We start from the raw sequence: 17,127 nt of genomic DNA, 5'->3' as shown, positions 1-17,127 counted from the left end.
AGACATCCTGGAATGTGAAGTCAAGTGGACCTTAGGAAGCATCACTACGAACAAAGCTAGTGGAGGTGATGGAATTCCAGTTGAGCTATTTCAAGGCCTAAGAGATGATGCTGTGAAAGTGCTGCACTCAATATGCCAGCAAATCTGGAAAACTCAGCAGTGGCCACAGCACTGGAAAAGGTCAGTTTTCATTCCAATCCCAAAGAAAGGCAATGCCAAAGAATGCTCAAACTACCGCACAATTGCACTCATCTCACATGCTAGTAAACTGATGCTTGAAATTCTCCAAGCCAGGCTTCAGCAATACATGAACCATGAATTCCAGATGTTCAAGCTGGTTTTAGAAAAGGCAGAGGAACCAGAGATCAAATTGCCAACATCTGCTGGATCATGGAAAAAGGAAGAGAGTTCCAGAAAAACATCTATTTCTGCTTTATTGACTACGCCAACGCCTTTGACTGTGTGGATCACTACAAACTGTGGAAAATTCTGAAAGAGATGGGAATACCAGACCACCTGACCTGGCTCTTGAGAAACCTGTATGCAGATCAGGAAGCAACAGTTAGAAGTGGACATGGAACAACAGACTGGTTCCAAATAGGAAAAGGAGTATGTCAAGGCTGTATATTGTCACTCTGCTTATTTAACTTATATGCAGAGTACATCATGAGAAATGCTGGGCTGGAAGAAGCACAAGCTGGAATCAAGATTGCCGGGAGAAATATCAATAACTTCAGATATGCAGATGACATCACCCTTATGGTAGAAAGTGAAGAAGAACTAAAGAGCCTCTGATGAAAGTGAAAAAGGAGAGTGAAAAAGTTGGCTTAAAGCTCAACATTCAGAAAACTAAGATCATGGCATACAGTACCATCACTTCATGGCAAATAGATGGGGAAACAATGGAAACAGTGGCTGACTTTATTTTTCTGGGCTCCAAAATCACTGCAGATGGTGACTGCAGCCATGAAATTAAAAGACGCTTACTCTTTGGAAGGAAAGTTATGACCAACCTCAGTCAGTTCAGTTCTGTCACTCAGTTGTGTCCGACCCTTTGCAACCCCATGAATCTCAGCATGCCAGGCCTCCCTGTCCATGACCAACCTAGACAGCATATTAAAAAGCAGAGACATTACTTTGTCAACAAAGGTCCATCTAGTCAAGGCTATGGTTTTTCCAGTGGTCATGTATGGATGTGAGAGTAGGACTATAAAGAAAGCTGAGTGCCGAAGAACTGATGCTTTTGAACTGTGGTGTTGGATAACTCTTGAAAGTCCCTTGGACTGCAAGGAGACCCAACCAGTCCATCCTAAAGGAGATTAGTCCTGGGTGTTCATTGGAAGGACTGATGTTGAAGCTGAAACTCCAGTACTTTGGCCACCTGATTCAAAGAGCTGACTCATTGGAAAAGACTCTGATGCTGGGAGAGATTGGGGGCAGGAGGAGAAGGGGATGACAGAGGATGAGATGGCTGGATGGCATCACCAATTCAATGGACATGGGTTTGGGTGGACTCAAGGAACTGGTCATTGACAGGGAGGCCTGGCATGCTGCGGTTCATGGTGTTGCAAAGAGTTGGGCACGACTGAGCGACTGAAATGAACTGAACTGAACTGAACTGAACTGATAGTGCCCAAAGCAATCTTTGAATTCAATGCCATCCCTATCAAAATAACCATATCATTTTTCACAGAACTAGAAGAAATAATACAAAAGATCCAAATAGTCAAAGCAATCCTGAATAAGAAGAGACATTATCTGAGGAAGCTGTATCTATCATATACCATGATTTCAACTATATGACAAAGCTACAGTATTTAAAACTGTATGATACTGGCACAAAAGCTGACACACAGATGAACAGAACAGAATATGGAGCCTAGAAATAAGCCCATTTTTACATGGTCAATTAATCTATGACAAAGAAGGCAAGAATACAAAGACAAGACATTTTCTTCAAGAAACTGTATTGGAAACCTGGAAAGCTACACTTAACTCCACATCAGATTTTAGCTTTTCCTTTTTTTAATCTCATCATTGTTTTCAACCTTTCAGTGGTTAGATCAATACTGCATCCATCCAGGCATTATTTATTCACACAATTGACGTTTATTGAGTTTCTGCTAGAGTCCATGTTCCATGGCACATGCCATGCATTCAGCTATAAGCAGAGAGAGATGTGAATCCTAGCTTCATAGAGCTTACAGTCCAGGAAAGAAGACTGATTTATGCAAAGCATTTGGATAAATTACTATAATAATCTCAATAGAAAATTCTACTTTGGTTCCAATGTAATTCTGTTGAAATTAGACATTTCCAAAAATGTTGACTAAAGATTCCTATGACACAGAACCTTGGTTATCAAAAGCATTTAATTACTTGTCTCCATTTCTTTCAAATTCTTTCTTTCCCATCACCTTCCCAAAGTGACTCATGAAAAAAAGTACAAGGAAGACTTCTCAGATCTCAGAAGACTCAGTGATCTATTGTTCTTAAATGTGACAATGACAGTCTTTAAAATTATGATAAAATATGATAAAGTATTCTACAAGGCAAAACACAAGTGCATTAAGCTAAATATATGTAGGCAAAATTCAGTATCACTGTGGAATTTCCTAATGCTTCTTCTGTGGTCTGTTAATGGTACAATCAGTTGAGAATCATGTAGAATATAATAATTCAAATGACATCAGGGTTTTATGCAATTATATGGAAAGGTTCTTTGTGGTTTTCTTTGTCTTTCCTTTCCTTGCTTCTGTGTTTCAGAGAGAAGGAGCAAGAGAGAGACCACACAATTTTGTTCATATAGCATTCCCACCGGCAGAGTGAGAATTTGTTTTCTTTCTCTTTCATCCTATCTGGCCATAAGATGCTTAGAAAGGATTTGCTTAAATTAAACCTCCAGAGCAGTAAAATATATCTTGCCAGAGACCTTCCTTCTCCATACTGCCTCTGGAATGATCTTTCTAAAATCCAAATCTCAGTGTGTCTCTTCCCTGCTGAAAACCATTTAAAAGGACCCCTTTCACTTAATGCAGAAAAGATAAAAATATGTATCTGAATTTTTTTCCACTATAACTGAAACTAGTTTTACCAAAGCCCATGTATGCACTGTATATTCTTCCAAAAGTGAATTACCTACTTTACTGAACAGAAGACTGTCACTGGGAAAGATGGAAGCTGGAGTTTATCCATAGAAAGCTAATACCTGGATATTTTTGAAGGGTAGCTTTTTCATCTTTCAACCTCAAACTGAATCGCTGGGTTAGGTAGAATCAGATAGAACTTGTGCCTTATGGGATACTCATCACAGACTTGCAAGATAAAAGTACAAATTTCTTGTATATCTTGGCATGATACACCAGGCCCTGAAAATCTGGCCTTCTCCTCTTTGGCATCATCTCCAGACAGGCCGCTGTAAATGTCACTTCCCAGCAATTCTGCAGTATAGCATTTTCAGAAGCACACTGCACTTGTTCATGCTCTGGGGCTTCTCTACGAGTTCTTCCCTCTCTGGAGTGCCCTCTTTTCACCTTTTTATGCCTGGAAAAAATGTACTCATGCTTAAAGACTTACTAAAGCTACCACCACTTTGGCTAATTCTTCCCCAACCTCCCCAAGGATTGGGGGCAGTAGCGGGGGAGGTGAAGAAAACTAATCACTGCTTCCTGCTGCTGCTGCTGCTGCTAAGTCGCTTCAGTCGTGTCCGACTCTGTGTGACCCCACTGACGGCAGCCCACCAGGCTCCCCTGACTCTGGGATTCTCCAGGCAAGAACACTGGAGTGGGTTGCCATTTCCTTCTCCAATGCATGAAAGTGAAAAGTGAAAGTGAAAACGCTCAGTCGTGTCTGACTCTTCGCAACCCCATGGACTGCAGCCCACCAGGCTCCTCCATCCACGGGATTTTCCAGGCAAGAGTACTGGAGTGGGGTGCCATCGCCTTCTCCACTGCCTCCTAGTTCTTTGCAATTCTGCAGTTACCATGCTACATCTATCCATTGTATGTCTGTCCCACCTGACTATGAACTTCTGAGGTCAGGACTCAGTTTCACTTCCTAAGTTCCTGGCCCAGGTGTTGGCTCTTTGTGGAGCTCAACAAGTGTTCAATAAACGAATGAGAAAACAAAGGAAATCTAATGTGAAAAGAAGGTATTCAAACTTCTGTTGATCCCAGAATGGCCACAGATGAGGTTTTTCTTTCTTTCTTTCTTTTTTTTCCTAAAAACTGTAGTAGTTTGTATCTGTTAATTCCATACCCTTATTTTGTCCCTCCCTGCCCTGCATTTTTGGGCATTCTAGTCACAGGATCTTGGAGCTGGGTTACTTGGAAACAGAAGGTGATATTCTAAACAGGGAATCAAAAAGTATTCGTAATATGACAAAATAAGTTAATGGAGCATTGACATAGTAACAATCAATAGTTTTCTTTTTACCAAATATATTAAATATTTAACATCATAGAGAAAATATGAGGAAATGTATACAAAGAGAGTCTGGGGTTTAAGACAGCATATGCTTACAGATGAAGTAGAAGTTTTGTGCTGATGAAATAGTAGTCAATGGACTTATGAGACCACAGGCTGGAATGAATCACAATCATCTGAAAGAAAGGTCTGAATTCATGTGATAAATCAGAGAGGTGCTTTGTTTCTTTAAAATCTGTCTGAAATAAGGAAAGATCTAGGAAAGGAATTAGAATTAAGGGCTTTGAAAAACAAACCAAGCTAGGGTCCTGATGGAATGCAGAGAAGGTCCAAATTCACTGTTAGCAGCCTTAGGTAAATGTTGGGTGAGTGACTCAGAAGCATAATCTTCAGGTAGAAATAAAGAGTCTGTGAATCAGCCCTAATATGCCTCCAACCTGGGAACCAGTTTGAGGATAGATGTGTAAATGGTGATGAGTAGATAAGATGTCTGCCTTGGTATATAGAATTTTTTATTTCTCCTTTCTAAGACAGTGACATATATTTGCCAACCCACACAATCAGCCAAACTTTCCTCCCAGCATTCCTATCCTCACCACCCAACAACGTGCCCAGTCTCTCTTTCCTCCAAATGCTCATACGGACAGGGACAGAGGATCCTTGGGGCTTACATCTTAAAACAGAAAGTGTTCTCACTCACCAAGCAAGGACATGAAAGGATAATAGTGACTTCCTCGTGCTCCACCCCAAGAAAGACGGGAACTAGAGGCTGAAAGCACCACTTCATAAAGGAATTCTCCGAAGTTTCCTATGATAGGCCAGGCTAGAGTAGCCCATTTAAGATCGTTTGAAGAGCCTGGCGTCTGGAATCAGACTGCTTGGGCTCAAATTCTTACCCCCTGCCCTCCACATACTGAACATGTGATGTCATCCAGCAAGACAATGAAGAACTGTGTTGCAGGTTCCCCTCAAGCAAAATGGGGTTAATAATAGTAGTACTTTACAGGTTTATGATAAGGATTCCATTCATTAACACAAGTAAGGAGGTTAGAATAGTGCTTAGAACATCATAATTGTTGCATGTTAGTTCTTATTGCTATTACGTTTCTTATTGTCGTAATGAATATTAACATATATCAAGTGAAGGAAGTCTTCTAGGGGATCTAAGTCCCCCTTTATGCTAAAACTACACAGCTTGTTTGGCAGAAACTAACAAAATTCTGTTAAGCAATTACCTTCAATAAATAAATAAATACACGACTTTATAGACTACAAATAGTACAAAGGTACTATTTGGCTCAATCTATAAATGAGTTCATTCCTGCATTAAAGATAGGCAAAAATGAAAGTATCAGTTGCTCAGTTGTGTCCGACTCCTTGTGACCCCATGGACTGTAGCCCGCCAGGCTCCTCTATCCATACGGTTCTCCAAGCAAAAATAGTGAAGCGGGTAGACATTCCTTTCTCCAGGGCATCTTCCCAAGCCAGGAATCAAACCCAGGCCTCAAACATTGCCAGCAGATTCTTTATGATCTGAGTCACCAGGGAAGCCCATGGGTTAGCAAAGAGGCAGGGCCATACTACAAAAGATACTGCTATACCTAGTTTATAGTTCAAAGCTGAGGGATCAATTCACATTGACTATCTTGCTTTTGACTATCTTATTTTGCTCCTCTTTAGTCTAATGGTGTTGTCATTTGTTTTACAGTGATATTGTCACCTGTCCATCCTGCTATTAAAATGACTGATCTGAAGATTACATCAAACTCCAAACCAAAAGGTTCCTTCAGAAACCCAAGCAGAGCATCTATTTGTTCATCTTGTCTAACCCAGCAGAGACATTATTGTATATTTCTAGTATTTACACACTGATAAACTTGTCCTTTGGTAAACGTTTTTTGACAGGGAGACATATTCCAGTTATAGTAAAGAATAAATACTGCCTGCTTTCAAAAAAAATTCTTTAAATGCTAATTTTTCTATTCTATCTATTGCCTTAGTAAGAAAGTGTCCAGCATACGTTTAATCCACAAGTCATAAACTGGTATTTGTCATATTATATTAGCTTATAAATATACAAAAGCACTGTGCTATCAGAGGTGCATAAAAATTCGATGGAGAATATTCTTGTCTAAGAAAGAAACATCTAACATATAATGTGATGTTAAGATCAATGTCAGATGCTAAATACTTGCATGATGAATGGTTTTAAAAACACACATGCCAAAAAATCTATACAACTAAAAAATAAACCCATAGTAATGCAATGTTCATAAAAGAAAGATGTAAAGCTGAATGTCTTTGAGTCAGATTGTTCCAGATATTTCAGGTGTTGAAAGTAAAAGTGCAGTCCCCAACTGTGAGGACAGAAAGAAGGTGAAGACTGGAACAGCTGAGCAACTTGGCAGAAAAGGAAGTGAGTATAAAAGCTCAGACGCAGAAAAATGTCTGGGTCCCCACTTCCATATGATCAAACAGTAACTAGGTCAACGGAAAATGTGGAAAAATTACAAGAGATGCTATCTATTCCTGTTGAAATTGAAGACAATTTAGCCACTTTTTCATGATTGTAAAAGTGTTTCACAACTAGGCATTGCTCTCCTAGATGGTCGTTAAGTATATATATTTTCATCAACTATATATATCAAATGTTCTTTCCTCTGATTTAATTTTGGAAGAAATAAAAGGATATTACCCACAGGGCTTCCCAGGTGGCACAATGGTAGAGAATCCACCTGCCAATGTAGGAGATGCAGGAGACTCGGGTTTGATCCCAGGATTGGGAAGATCCCCTGGAATATCAAATGGCAACCCACTCCAGTATTCTTGCCTGGAAAATTCCATGGACAGGGGAGCCTGGACGGCTACCGTCCATGGGGTCGCAGAGAGTCAGACATGACTAACACACCTGCATGCATGCATTACACACAGGAGAAAAAAGGAATAGAATGAAGAATTGGGAGCAGGAAAGAAAACATAAAGGTGAGAGGTGAAGAAGGCAAGCAAAAGAGTAAATGATGAATTTACAAGTGTTAAGAAGTGTTACGCATGTGAACAAAGATAACGAAAAGAAGATCCTTTTGCTTTGCTGGGCAGGATGGTATGAAGGCTCGTCTTCAGAGAAACGGATTTCTGTACTTGAGAAATGGCTTGGGATTCCCCTGAAGGAAACAGAGGAGTCTGGGAGGCTAGAAGCAGAGGCAAGAGAGGAGAGGGAGGGTGAGGAGGGAAGCCAAGCCAAGTGATAGGAAAGGAGTGGTTTGGAGTTTGGAAAAACATGGACAAGGACCCAGGCAGCGGCTAAAAGGAGACTGGGCTGAAAAGGAGGATTAGAACAGTCTCACTCCATGTTAAAAGCTACAAGTCCCTTTGTATTACCTCTGCAAGTGGTTGTGCGTCAGCCAAGGTGTGCATTACCTTCTAAAACTTTTGCTTTTTTAAGTGTGTTACTGGGATGAGACTGGCTTTTGGGTGGGAACTGCTGCTAAGTCGCTTCAGTCGTATCCGACTCTGTGCGACCCCATAGACGGCAGCCCACCAGGCTCCCCCGTCCCTGGGATTCTCCAGGCAAGAACATTGGAGTGGGTTGCCATTTCCTTCTCCAATGCATGAAAGTGAAAAGTGAAAGTGAAGTCGCTCAGTCGTAACCGACTCCTAGTGACCCCATGGACTGCAGCCTACCAGGCCCCTCCATCCATGGGATTTTCCAGGCAAGAATACTGGAGTGGGTTTCCATTGCCTTCTCCGAGGTGTCCACAACTTGTATGGGGTGAGGGACAGAAGGAGGGAGGAAATAGGGATAAGAGATAAAAACAACAGCTTGACTAAACTTGCCCTTGTTTGACCATTTTAGCAGACTTATCTTCTTGCATGTTTCCTTTTCTTGTGTGTACTTGCTCACCAGAGAGATTTTTCTACCTTCTAGAACTCTATAAAAATACAAAAATATTTTGAGAGATCCAACTTGTGAAGCTTAGACACAGACCACATAAGCCCTTGGTTCATTCTGCCAAGAGGAGGCTGGTCAAACCCCCGAACAGTCTGAAAAGACATGAGGGTACCTGGCTGAGGCTTAAGATTAAAAACATGATGAAATCTCATAGAAAAGAAAACTATCAACACTCAATTTTCCATGCGTCCAATAAATAAATAAACCCTGCAGATTAGAGAAGGAAAATCTGTATGAAGATTCAAATAGGTATAATTTAGAGATTAAGTAGGTAAACTGTGTCTCCTCAATTCTGGCTCGACTTATCACAATGGGATATGACTCGCATTATGTACAGTAAGACTAAAAACAGAGACCACAGGAAATGTAACAGAAGACACAAGTCATTGAAACAACTCTCTGAAAAAAAACAACAGTATAGCTCTACTTTGTTTGGAATGGATGTTTATACAAAGGAGGCTGAAGTTTTGTTTTGTTTTCAACTTTTTGTATATCATTTTATTTTATTATATATAAATTATTATATATCATTTTATTTTATTTTACGGCTGTGCTGGGTCTTCATTGCTTTAAGGGCTATTCTCTAGTTAAGGTGAGGGGCCTACTTTCTAGTTGCAGAGTGGGAGCTTCTCATTGCAGCTTCTGTTGTTGTGGAGCACAGGCTGTAGGTGTGCAGGCTTTAGTAAGTGTGGCACGTGGGCTCAATAGTTGTGGCTCCCAGGCTCTAGAGCACAGATTCAATAGCTGTGGTGCACAGACTTAGTTACTCCATGGCATGTGAGATCTTCCCAGATCAGGGTCTAACCCATGTCTTCTACATTGGCAGGTGGATTCTTACCACTCAGCCACCAGGGAAGTCTGGGAGTTTTTTAAAATCAAACTTTAAAATCCTGGTTTCATTTATTCATGACTTGTTTAAAATTATTGGCCACCCTGGTGGGCTGCCGTTTCTGGGGTCGCACAGAGTCGGACACGACTGAAGCGACTTAGCAGCAGCAGCAGCTGTGATGCCAGGTTTTGAGATTTATGACAAGTCCCTCAAACTAGGACGACTAGACAAATGGAAACGATTATTCTCATCTATCTGTCCAGCCTACTTATCTGCCGTTTACGAACGAGATCCTCTCTCTAACCTTGGTCTAAGTCCAGGTTAGAATCATTACTGGTTTCTCCTCCTCAAACCTCTCTCCAGTACTTCCTCCTCTTTGCCTTATATAATCGTTCCTTCTTTAGGCATTCCTCACTGCATTTTAAGAGCTTTGATGATGAGATCTACTTTTATTTCTCTTCTCTTTTGGCACCTAACAGTGTTACTACAGCATCACATAAATGTTGGAAGGATGAAATTGGAATCCAGGTAGGACATAAAATTAGTCACCAAATATCCCACTAGAAAATTACTTGAACATCAGTCTCTCCATATGGATAATTCCAGGCCCCAATACCTACTGAATATTTATCCTTTTCTAATAATGATTGCATTAAAATATTTCCAACTGACTGCAGGTTTCTGCTCTTAAATAAGCTTTTTCTCTCCCCTAAAATTTGCTGGGAATTGATTCTGAATAGGAAATTCTGAGTTAAGAAACAATTCCAAAGTTGAAAATTGATGCATGCCAGCCCAGTAGTAACAACATGTTTTAGTTGCCTGACCATCTCAAAAGCCACAGTAGTTTTTTTGGTGCAATGCTTTCTGGTATTGAATCTAAGCTCTTGTAATATGATATATAAGCTGACTTGTGGTGTTTTCAAAACCACTAAAAAAGGGACATCCTTTCTCTTCCGAAGAAGGGTACATTTCAGCCTAGGATTGTTACTACAAACAAATAATCAGCATTTTATTTGGGAAAACTCCAAGGCAAAATGTACTATATAAAAGACCGATGGCTTAAAACACCATTAAGATGTGTGCTGGTCAAGAAAAAGCATAAACTTGTTTTATCTTTATAACTTGTTTTACTGATGTGACATTACTGTTTGCTATTATTAATAATGCTATCCATTTTATTTCCAGTTACATTCATTCTCTTGACATTTTAACTATATTCTCTTATTTCTTCATCTTACAAGACATCGAGTTAATGTCCTGAAAAGAAGTTAATTAGACGAACTTAGAAGGGCATTTAGATCATGCTTGATGGAAAGCCCAAAACAAAGTTCTGCCAAAGTTCTGAGCACAGTATTGCTGCAGATTAAATTGGCTTCTTAGGCAAACATTTTCAGATGTATTTCCATTAGTTTACATCCCTATTATCCCAAACCAATTCCTGTCAAGTGGGACATAGATAGGGTAAGAAAACAAACGTGAATTCGGACAGAAAATCCCATGAGAGAGAGATACTGTCTCTCTTGTTTATTATCGTATTTCCAAGTCCTGACACACTATAGATGCTCAGAGATACGTGTATTGCAAATGAAAACCTTAGTGCCGCTTAAAGCTGTCAGCACTATAAAAGTCTGAGCACACTGGCTATTCAGTTCAGCTCAGTTCAGTTCAGTCACTCAGTCGTGTCCAATTCTTTGCCACCCCGTGAACTGCAGCTCGCCAGGCCTCCCTGTCCATCACCAACTCCCAGAATTTACCCAAACTCATGTCGATCGAGTTGGTGTTGTTCCCTTCTCCTCCTGCCCCCAATCCCTCCCAGCATCAGAGTCTTTTCCAATGCACTGGCTATTATGCCTTACAATTAATATTTAATAATTGAAGTAAGCTCTAGTGCTGCAATACACCAGCCACATTTGACTACTGAGCATGTGAAATGTGGTTAGTAAGACCAAAAATAAAGAGTTGCAAACTTTATTTATTTAGTTTAAAATTTAAAACTGATGTGTGATTTCTTACTAGGAAACTTCCAATAGTGTCGAAAAACTCAAGTATGTGAATCCATCTTTTCAACTTGAAATTTTATAATATCTAAATAGAAATCAAGTCTTTCTAATGAAAATTTGGAGTCTAAATTGAGATGTGCTGTACGTATGGAACACACCAGAGTCCAAAGACTTAGTACAGTAAAAATAATATCCAAGTTTTTAAGACACTAAGGACTGTAGCTTGCCAGGCGCCTCAGTCCATGGGATTCTCCAGGTATGAATACTGGAGTGGATTGCCATGCCCTCTTCCAGGGGATCTTCCCAACCCAGGGATTGAACCTATGTCTGTTATGCCTCTTGCATTGGCAGGCAGGTTCTTTACCACTAACACCATCTGGGAAGCCCAAACATTGCATTAACAAGTCTCTATATTGATTACAGGGCTTCCCTAGTGGCTCAGAGAACTCACTCCAGTACTCTTGCCTGGAGAATCCCACAGACAGAGGAGCCTGGAGGACTACAGTCCATGGGGTCTCAGAGAGCTGGACACGACTGAAGCAACTTGGCATGCACGGGCATGATATCTGGAGTGGACTGAATGGTATTCTTCCAAAAGTTACATCAACAGCCTAATCTCCAGAATTGGTGAGTGTCATCTCACATGTAAATGAGGGAATGCTACCTTACACAGCAAAAGACACGTAATTAAGAACCTTGAGAGGAGGCTCTTATGCCAGATTATCCAGGTGAGGTCTCATTCGAAACACAAGAGTCCTTCTAAGAGTAAGGCCAAGAGATATTTGACAGACAGCAAAGGAGGGGACAAGATGGATTGGAGAGAGGAGGCCACATGTCAAGGAGCACTAATATCCATGAGAAGAAGACATGAAGAAGGGATTGCTCTCTAGGGCGTCCCAATCTCTGGAAACTTGTTACACAGTCATAGTTTAGATACATTGGGTTAAAAATTATTAAAATTAATTTCTCTTTTTTTAAGCTTTAGAAATGTGCCTACTAGAACATTTTAAATTACCTATTTGGCTCTCACTGTATTTTTCCTGTACTACACTGCTACAGAATAAGCTCTCAGAGATTATCTATTTTTCCAAATAACATTTTGTGTGGAATTTCCATCTCTTAGGTCACATATGTAAGAAGCAGCTTAAAAATCTTAAATTCACAAAATGATATCATCTTCTTAAATTCACAAAAATGTTAGCATCCTAGAATGTAGGATTATTTTATTCATGTTTAGGAAATAATTTTTTTAAAATTTGCAGATATTTCTATTCATTCAAAACCATTAAGTTCGGGCAGTCTAGTTAAAATATTAGATGAGAGAATTGTAATTTTGAAAGTTTCCAATTAGATGAAATGAAAGTTTAAATCTAACAAGATAGAAAGTAACAGGGACACATTTAAAATCCACACTTGGGTCCAAATAGCCAACTGTGAAAACAGAGACGTGAGGAGATATGACTTCACTATGGCGTGTGAAAGAGACCTGGGGGTTTTCACTGATGATAAATTCAATCTGAGTTGGCAGGTTGGTAGAGCTGCCAAAACAGCTATCGTGACCTTGGGCTGTTTAAATAAAAATTGGGGTTCCAAAGGCAATCGTCCTGTGTTAGCTCACAGCCACACTATTTCATACGACAATCAATTAGCCTGGAAAAGGATGTCCTAGGAGAAATATACTGTCTTTACATCTAAATGGTTCTTTTATGGAAAACATATTGAGCTTGTTCTAAAGCCTGCCACAGAACTAAAAACCATCCAGATGTTCTTCCCTAGGACTTTGCTAAGTATCATGGGGGTATAGAAATCTAATCATTTCAGCTATCCAATATTGAAACAGGCTCCCACAAAAGGTAATAAACATCCCAGGTCTTACAAGAGACTCAGAAAAAGTCTGAAACTATTGTTCATTTTCCATAAAAGTGACATCCTAAGAAAACTGTGCACCCCTTTCCTGAAATAAGGTCATACAAGTTAGAGTTATGGTAGTCATTAGGAACATAAACTGCTGTCTGGGTCTGAACCCTAGCTCAGTCATTTGCTAGCTGTGTGACATTGAGCAAATTACCTAACCTCTCTGAGCTTGTATTTCTTCACCTGGAAAATTGAGATTATAAAAGTTCCTTCTTCTTCACGTTATTGTCACAGGGTTTGGCCGTGGACTGTGGGCTTCAGACCAACCCTGGTGCTCACTCCTGTGGCCAATAGAGTCATGCCAATTCAGAGGATCAGGACCAATGGATCTAGGACAGAATTTCCTTTTCAGCAGTGGACTGAAGGCTCTAGCAGGTAATTTATGAATACTTATTTTACAATATTTAATGTGGAGTAGAAAGAATGAGCTCTATCTCATGAGGTCCTAAAGTTTCTCTTTCATTTTTTCATTCATTTAGTTAATCAGCGTGTCTTAAGAGCCTTCTTTGTGCCCTATGATACATCAGGGACTAAGGTTGGTTAAAGAAAATCTATGTCCTTGTGGAACTTAGATTCTAATGGGGGAAGACAAGTAATAAAGTTAACAAATAAGTGAATGATTTATCAAGTTAAAAGGCAACAAATGCTACTGCAAAAGGAGAGCAGGGTACAGGATCTGAAGTGCTGGGAGGAGGGTGAAATAAGAATTAATATAAAGTTGTTGTGTGAGACCTCACACAGGAGGCAATATTCGAGCAGAAATTTGAAGGGGGTGAGGATGTACTCCATGTAGATATCTAGGGAAGAATATTCCAGGCAGAGCAAGAGCCAACAAACACAGAAGTTGTGTCTATTTTTGAAGGGAAAGCAAGGAGGCCAGTGGAGATCTAAGAGAATCCACCACAGAGATAACAGGGGAAAGGTGAGAAGTGGCTGGAGTCTGGATATATCTAAAGTTAGGGAATTAACAGTCTGGTTTTGTTTTTTGTTTTTTGTTTTGAGTAAGCTGAGTTATACTGTTGTGTTAGTTTCAGATGTACAGCATAGTGATTCAATTAGACGTAGACATACACTCATTCAGGAAGTATAGTCTTGCTGATGGATTGAACATGAAATTTGAGGGAGGGAGTGCAGGGTGATTCCAGGGTTTTGATGAAAAGGATGGGGAGGCTGAAACTGCCATTAACTGAGATGAATAAAACTATGGATGGAAGAGGCTTGAGAATGGGGGCAAATCATTGAAAGAATTTTATGTAGGTCAAAAAATGAGTCCTGATTTCAAAATTCTCCAACAAATCGAAGGACCCAACCAGGGAATCCATAACCACTTGGCAGGGGTTGCTTTGAGGCAAATGAAGTGTCCAGGGAAAGCTTAATCTAGATAACTGTTAAAGTAATTCCTCATTCTTAACTTATCTAATTATTATTTTTAAGTAATTTAACAATGTTTAATCAAGTGTGTCTGTGTGTACCAAGGAGACAGTCTTGAAAGTCCTTTAAAATCCTGACAAAATAATTACCTCAGCCTTATTCCACCACTAAGAGGTAGGAAGTTAGAGACTGAAGCCATGTTTAACAGGACTAAACCTGATATGTGTCGTCTTCCTGAACCAGCCATGGGAAATGCCGCTTGGTAATGACATTTGTGACAGAAGTGTTGATGGATCAGTCTAGTCTTCCTAATTTTTTCTTCTCTTCCTTTAGACACATGTTGGTGAATTACAGCTTTGTCTGCTCATCAACACACAGTTTTGTAGCTAATAAGAAAAAAACCCTGTCTGGTAAATAACAGCTCCCAGGAAGCCTGACTCTTCCTAAAACAACTTTTTTGTCAGCTGAGGCCACTATGGATTATAAGAGCACCTAATTAAAGGAGGGAAGAGAGGAATAATGTTACCATACTCCTAGGGTATGAAAATAAGTCATTTAGCACCTACAATTGCAATGCGCTATGCTATCACTGTTTTCCCTAGCTTCATTAATTTTTTGTCTTCCAAAGTCAGCATCTATCCTTACAGCCTTTCTCTCCTGCTGTCATCAGAGCATTTATATGCATTAATCCATGACAAATGGGTACATTTGATCCATAACTGATTTCTCTGCCTGCCAACTAGGAGCAGATATAGTTTTGAAAATGGAAACAATAAGACTAAAAAATAACTAGGATAATATAAAAATAATATTTTCTTTCTAAATATGCTTTATAAATGCTTTATCTAAAGCAAACAGCAGCCTCCCAGATGGTAGAGTAATGAATGCTTTGACTTTTTGGTCACTGGCAACAATTCTTAAAACAGATCAGTTCACACATTGTGTGTGCTTGCGTGTGCTAAGTCGCGTCAGTCGTGTTTGACTCTTTGCAACCCTATAGACTGTAGCCTGCCAGGCTCCTCTGAGGAGGACACTTCACAGATTCAGTTCAGTCGCTAAGTTGTGTCCAACTCTTTGCAACCCCATGAACCACAACACACCAGGCCTCCCTGACCATCACCAACTCCCGGAGTCCACCCAAACCCATGTCCATCAAGTCAGTGATGCCATCCAATCGTCTCATCCTCTATCGTCCCCTTCTCCTCCTGCCCTCCTCCTTTCCCAGCATCAGGGTCTTTTCCAATGAGTCAGCTCTTCGCATCAGGTGGCCAAAGTATTGGAGTTTCAGCCTCAACATCAGTCCTTCCAGTGAACACCCAGGACTGATCTCCTTTAGAATGGACTGGTTGAATCTCCTTGCAGTCCAAGGGACTCTCAAGAGTCTTCTCCAACACCACAGTTCAAAAGCAACTATTAGGCTCACACAAATGAGAGGGTAGAAGGAGGGAAGGAGAAAGAGTGAGCAAGCGAGCGCTTTAGGTGTTTGCTATGGGAAAGGACTCAGTGGAGAAGAGTGCACGGTTTCTGATGGCCCCAGAGGTTTGCTCCACATTCACTTACATGGGGAGCTGGGCCCTGTGACACCCATTTGTTCAAAAGTCAGCTGTGTGAAAACAGAACAAAACAAAACTGTATGCTTGGTGTCACAGTGCATCTGGTTTTGTTTCGCTTTTTTAGATTCACTAACTGGATTATCCTCTTCTTTATAGACTGAGTAACTGAAACGTCTAGAGCCTTATCCAAATACTAAAATAAGCAGAGATATCTAAACTTGGATATCTAAGAATGAAAGGGCACTGTAACAAAGAAAATACTTCCTAGTCATTAAGGCATTTCACAGTTACCATGAAGGCTCTTCACTAGATTTCCTGTTATCTGCCTTCTGGGAACATGATAGGATTGTACTCTCTGGCTTTTTGCCATTGGGTTGAGCCATATGACCAGATCTGGCCCGTGAGTGGTGACATGTGTCACTTCCAAACTGAAGCATTTATTTGCTAATGTTACCTCAAATTCTCTCCTCTTTTCTGCCATGATGAATGACAGATGCTGCTCCTAATTCTGGATTGACCATAGCACAGACCACAGTCTCCAGCCAACCCCAGAGGACAGTACCATAAGCAAGAAATAACTTCTGTGCATTAAGCCATTGAAATTTGGAGCTGATTGGTCATCATAGCATCTTGTAGCCTCTTCTGAAACACATTCATTTCCTTCTTAATTCTGTCCATCACAACTAAAAGTAATGATGCTGGTAGAGGCAAATAATTTTAGTGTTATAGACATGAAGAGCATGGGATCTGGAACTAGATTATCCCAGTTTAAATCATAGCTTCACCACCTATTGGCTGTGTACTTTGAGCAAGTTATTCAAACTCTTTGAACCCTATTTCCTTCATTGGTAGAAAGAAGAGAAAAAGAGTAGCTGCCTTCAGTGGTAAGTATAAGGGTTAATGAAATAATATGGAATTCTTAGCACACTGACAGGCACAAGGTACTTAGTAAAACTATATATATATATATATATATATATATATATATATATATATATATCAGACAAGGAGGAGTGCTAAATTAGCTTTTCCCTTCCAAAGTCAGCATATACTCTTTGTCTCCTATTATGTTCAAAACATTTAGAT

The 17,127-nt window shown here is 40.1% G+C and overlaps 1 protein-coding gene across 2 annotated transcripts in view; it reads right to left on the bottom strand.

Annotated features, from left to right (window-relative positions):
- Positions 1 to 17,127, bottom strand: part of FAM19A1 (family with sequence similarity 19 member A1, C-C motif chemokine like) — a 506,092-nt gene that overhangs the window by 470,556 nt on the left and 18,409 nt on the right. The gene's annotated exons all lie outside the window — the stretch shown is intronic.

This window comes from Bos indicus x Bos taurus, chromosome 22, assembly GCF_003369695.1.
Source record: "Bos indicus x Bos taurus breed Angus x Brahman F1 hybrid chromosome 22, Bos_hybrid_MaternalHap_v2.0, whole genome shotgun sequence".
Lineage (NCBI taxonomy): Eukaryota > Metazoa > Chordata > Mammalia > Artiodactyla > Bovidae > Bos > Bos indicus x Bos taurus.
The sequence above is the reverse complement of the archived record's forward strand: the minus strand, read 5'-3'. Positions and strand labels throughout refer to the sequence as shown.